Source organism: Pipistrellus kuhlii, unplaced genomic scaffold (assembly GCF_014108245.1).
Source record: "Pipistrellus kuhlii isolate mPipKuh1 unplaced genomic scaffold, mPipKuh1.p scaffold_m20_p_2, whole genome shotgun sequence".
Lineage (NCBI taxonomy): Eukaryota > Metazoa > Chordata > Mammalia > Chiroptera > Vespertilionidae > Pipistrellus > Pipistrellus kuhlii.
Genome location: NW_023425515.1, coordinates 167,950,195 through 167,956,194, shown reverse-complemented (window position 1 = coordinate 167,956,194; position 6,000 = coordinate 167,950,195).

The window sequence follows — 6,000 nt, the reverse complement described above, 5'->3', positions numbered from 1 at the left end:
ATTTTCGAGACAAGCAATCATGTCTGTAAAGATAGTTTCACTTCTTTTCCAATCTTATTTGCCTTTTATTGTTCCCCCGCCCCCCACCCCCACCCCACCCCTTTATTGAACTCGCTATTTGGCTGTTTGAAGTTGTACCACAGTTCACTAAACTATTGGCTTTTTAAAGTCTTTTTTCTCTGTATTTCATTTTGAAGTTTCTGTAACTATTTTTTTTTAAGTTCACTAATCTCCTTTTTGCAATGTCTAATCTACTGTTATTTCCATCCACTGTATTTTATATATCCAACATTGTAGTTTCCACCTCTAAAAGTTTTTATTTGGATCTTTTTAAATTTTTTAATTAAAAGTACCAATTTTTAAACTTTTTTTATTTAGCTAGTTCATGTCTCTACATAGTCTATCTCTCTTCTCGTTAACATATAAAACACACCAATTTTCATGTTACTATCTATTAATTGTACCATCAGTTCAATTGATTGATTATCTCTTCACTATGGGTAGCGTTTTCCTGCTTCTTTGTGTTTTTTTGTTATTGATAGTCCTCACCCCAGGATATTTTCCATTTATTTTTAGAGAGAATGGAAGGGAATGGAGAGACACAGAGAGAGAAACATGGATATGGGAGAGACATATTGATTAGTTGCCTCCTGGAAGCACCCCAACCAAGCCCTGCAACAGAAGCATGTGCCCTTGACCGGAACTGAACCCAAGACCCTTCAATCCACAGGCTGACGCTCTATCCACTGAGCCAGACCTAGGGCTAGGGATAGTAATTGTTGATTGGGATGGCAGACACTGTGAAATTTACCTTGTTGGGCTCTGAGTTGTTTTGTGTTTCTATAAAGAATCTTGGGTTTTGTTCTGGAAAGTCATTAAATACTTGGAAACAGTGCGATTATTTTGTTGCGTCTACTATGGGATTACTTTCCCTCGGCACTCAGCCAAGACCCTTCTTAGTACTCTAATGCACATGTGTCAAACACAAGGCCCGCGGGCCAAATCCGTCCCGCCAGGCCTTGCTATGTGGCCCACACCACGCTGTCATCACTGCACTCCGCTGCGTTTCCATCACAATGACAGTTTATGACTGTTCAGTAAACCATTCGGCCAGCGATTTAGGCTGGATTTTAGATTTTGGCTCCTTCTCTGATTGAGTTCGACACCCCTACTCTAATGGATGGCCCTAAATGAGATTTTCCATTCTGACTATCAGGCTGTCAGGAATAGGCTCTGTTTCCCAGCTTTGTGTGAACTCTGAGCACTAATCCACTTATCCTTTGGAGTGGTTCTCTCCCCACTCCCCCACCCTCCACTCACGTAGATGAATACAATTTCTAGTTGATTCATACTTAGCTGGACAGCAAAACTCATGTTTCAGATGGGAGAGTAAATATAGTCTTTGTTACTCCATCTTCACCAGAAGTTCCTGTCATCAGAGCTGGCATTGGAATCAACCAGGAAGCGTCAGGGTTGGCTCTGTGCTGAATCCAGGAGGTTTTCCCTCCCTTACACCAGGTGGCACACCTGGCCCCAGACAGAGACGGATCCTATTGTGCTGTCAACTGCTCAAGCACTGGGTGCCAGCCAACCCGGGCAGTAGCCAGGAAGAGGAGGTAACTGGTGTGTCCCAGGGGATGACAGAGCTGGGGTATCTCATTATAACTTTTATCAATGAAATGATTCCTCCAGTGCCTTCACCTTCCCCAGCCATCCCAGCTGGAGTCTGGCAGCTCTGACCTCTTCTCCAGTCTCCAACTTCACCTGACCAGGACTGAACAGGGATTAGCACCTGCAGCATTCTAGCTGGCAACATTAACAACTACCTACCATCAACAACAACAGTAAAATCTCCTCACCCCTCTCCCCCCCCCCCCCCCCCCCCCCTTTTTTTTTTTTTTTTAGTTGCCATTTTCCAGGCCCTAGGCTACTTGCTAAGAATCCGAGGCTGGGGGAGGTAAAGCGACTTCCCTAAGGGGCAGGCTCAGGATTTCGCACTTATCTTTGGAGACCTGGGGCTTTGCCTGCCAGGAATGAGCCCTGGGAACTTTCCTATCCTCTGAGTCCCATCCTCTCTTTTGCCTGAGCCCAGTTTCTAGTCCTGACTTGTGTCTGCCTCTGGGCATCAAGCCCTGTCAGAATCTGCTTAGCTGTGAGAGGTGGCAGGATGGGTGAGACACATGGAGGCATCCTAATTAAACAGACCGAAGTTCAAATCCTACTTTCTAACTGTGCGGCCTGGAGGGAGTCACTTACTCCTCCGGAGCCACAAGAATCGCTTCTACAAAACGGAGTAATGGTGCTACCTCACAAGGCTGATGCGAGGATTAAATGAGATAATATATAAAAAGTACGTACTTCGCATGGGTGTTCATACATGATAGCGATGTGAACACAGAACCAGCTCTCCACGTTCCTGTTCTGTTGAATGAGATACTGGGTTGCCTCTCAGAGACAACAAACTAAAACTGCAAGTCATGCAGCCAAAGCATGTGCAGGGGAGAGAACGGTGATGGCCAGCTGCACCTGGAAGTCTCAGCTCTCCTTCCCCTGGAACCAGAGGACCAGGTCAGAACCAGAACTTGAACACCAGAGCCTTTCAGAAGCCAAGCGCTCCTTGTCCGGGAAGACCCAGTGTTGATGCCCCTTTACTACAAATGGCCAATTCCAATCCCCTCCAATTAAAATGATGTACCCCGCCATTACTTCTGCATACTGCTCCCCAGCCCCTTAAAGACTTTAACCTAGTCTAGTGAGCAGGATGGATTTGAGGTACCATTCGGTCTCCCGTTTTGTTGGCCGGCACCTTCTTAGTCAATGAACTTTCCCTTATTCCAAACTCTGACATATTGAGTTTTGGTCTTTTGAAGGGTCAGGTACATGAACTCTGGTTTGGTAAAAGCAAGATTCGCACTTCCAAGCTGGACTGTAAGGAGTTTGGAAGTCAGCAAATTTAAAAGCTGAATAAACTGGAAAACCAACAAGTCTTCTTAAATCCGTCAGAGAAGTGAGGTCACGGGGCCAACCACTGAGCCAAACACGGGAGAGACAGACAGGTGGCTGCAGAGAATAGCAACGCGCCAGAGCAGAAACCTCCGCAGGAATGAGGACGAGACGGGAAAACCCGAACTGTCATCGAAGAATTGCTGGAGGCTCTCTGTGGACAAGTCCGAGAGTTTAAAATTCCGGGAGACCCAACCACAGGGATACCCCCACAGGTTTGTGAGTTTTACTCCAGTAGCTTGACCAGGTCCTCACAGTAAACATGAAAAAAATCCCCTCTGCTTCCCATGGGGTAGAAATACGCACAGCGCATTCTGTTCTTCTTAACAAAATCTGCCCTCAGTAGAAACTATTTATCAGAGCCCAGCCTATTGGGGTTCTATCAGAGTGTGACCTATCTGGAAGGGAAATATCCCACTGCCTAAGTAAGGTGGAAGGTGAGGGGGGGGGAGACTGAGAAACACCTGTCCCAGAATGCAGGTTCACTAAAATACTGAGACAGCCGAAACCGGTTTGGCTCAATGGATAGAGCGTCGGCTTGGGGACTGAGGGGACCCGGGTTCGATTCCGGTCAAGGGTATGTACCTTGGTTGCGGGCACATCTCTCTCATCGATGTTTCTAGCTCTCTATCTCTCTCCCTTCCTCTCTGTACAGAATCAATAAAATATATTAAATAAATAAATAAATAAATAAATAAATAAATAAAATACCGAGACATAACCATAGGACTATAAAATGCGTCCCGTCTCCCACACCTTTACCACCACATCACTAAGGTCTCTTTAGACATTCCTCCTACCCGGTACATCATGCCCAGCTTTCAACAAAAAATTGCAAATACAACTTGAGCAAGCAGTGAAATCAGGCGGGGACATTAGAATCATCAGACTGGAAAATTTAAACAACCATGATTGCTATGCTAAGGGCTCTAATGGAAAAAGTAGACAACATCAAGAACAGATGAGCGATGGAAGCAGACATGACATTTCTAAGATCAAAAAGAAATGCTAGAGATAAAAAAAAATACCTACAGAAATAAAAATGCCTTTGATGGGCTCTGGACATAGCTGAGGAAAGAATCTCCAGCTTAAGGTTATTTCAGTAGAAACTTGCAAAGCTGAAAAACAAAGAGAAAAAATACATACTGACTGGGGGATGAAGGGAGAACAGTGGGACAATTACAAAAGGTATAACAGCCGGAACTGGTGTGGCTCAGTGGATAGAGCATCGGCCTGTGGACTGAAAGGTCCCAGGTTCGATTCCAATCAAGAGCATGTAACTTGGTTGCGGGCACATCCCCGGTGGGGGGTGTGCAGAAGGCAGCTGATCGATGTTTCTCTTTCATCGATGTTTCTAACTCTCTGTCCCTCTCCCTTCCTCTCTGTAAAAAAATCAATAAAATACATTAAAAAAAAAAAAAAGGGTATAACCTACATACTGTGAATACCTGAAGAGAAGAGGGAGGAACAGAAGCAATAGTTGAAGGAATAATGACTGACAATTTCACCCAAGTTAATGTCAGACACCAAACCATAGATCCAGAAAGCTAAGAAAACACCAAGCAGAAAAATCTCACCCTCCCCACCCAAAAAAAGAAGCTACACCTTTATTATTACATTGACTACAGAAAAATCAAAGATGAAAGAAACCAGAAGAAACAAATACCTTATCTATAGGGGAACAAAGATAAGAATCGCATCTGACCTCTCCTCAGATACCATGTTAGCAAGAAGAGAATAAAGTGAAATATTTAAAGCTGAGAGAAAAACACCACAAACTAGAATTCTGTATCTGTAAAATGTCCTTCAAAATGAAGGAGGAATGACGACTTTCTCAGGCAAATAAAAATGGAAAGAATGTGCTGCCAGTAGACCTGTCTTGCAAGAAATGTCAAAAGAACTTCTTCAAAGAAAAGAAAGGTGATATAGGTCAGAAACTTTGATCTGCGTTTAAAAGGGAAGAGAATCAAAGAAGAAATAAGTGAAGGGAAAATACATTTTTTAAAGTTTTTCTTCTTTTTTTTTTTTTTAAGTTTTTCTTCTTAATTGATCTTAACAGATAGGTTTGTTCAAAATAATGGCAACAAGGATGGTTACAACTTATGTATAATTGAAATGAATGACAGCAATGATATAAGGGACAGGAAGGAAGAATTAGAAATATTAGTTATTATAAGGTACTTGCGCTGTAAAACAGAACAGTTTAGTTGAAAATGGACTTGGATTGGTGTAAATGTATATTGCAAACTCTAAGGCAATCATTAAAAAAAAAGTTTAAAAAGGAGTAAAATTGATAAGCTAAGAAAGGAGAGAAAATGGAATCATAAAATGTTCAACTAAAACCACAGAAGGCAGAAAAAGAGTAGAAGACAAAACTAGATACAAAGAAAGGACAATGAATAAAAAAATAGTAACAAATATGGCAGACACTTATCCAACTTTATCATGTAATCACTTTAATGTTAATGGTCTAAATAGACCAATTAAAAGACAGATTGTCAGGTAGATTAAAAAAAAAAAACAAGACCCAACTATATGTTATCTAAATAAACCCACTTCAAATATAAAGACGCATATAGATGAAAAGTAACAGATAAAAAATAAAAGTAATAGATGGAGAAAGATAGACTATACTAACCACAAGAAAATAGGAGTAGTTTGTATTCATTTCAGCCAGAGCAGACTGTTATCAGAAATAAAGATGGGCATTATGTAATGAAAAATGGATCAACAATCCAATAACACACGATCCTTAATGTGTTATGCCTAATAGCAGAGTATCAAAATACATGAGATAAAAAGTGATAGAATTGTGAAGAGAAATAGATGAATCCACTCTTAGAGTTGGAGACTTAAACACCTTGCAGTCAGAAATGGACAGATCCAGCAGGCAAAAACTCAGTAAGGACATAGCTGAACTCTACAGCACTATTAATCAACTGAATATAATTGATATCTATCAACTACCTATCCAGTAGCAGTAGAATATACATCCTT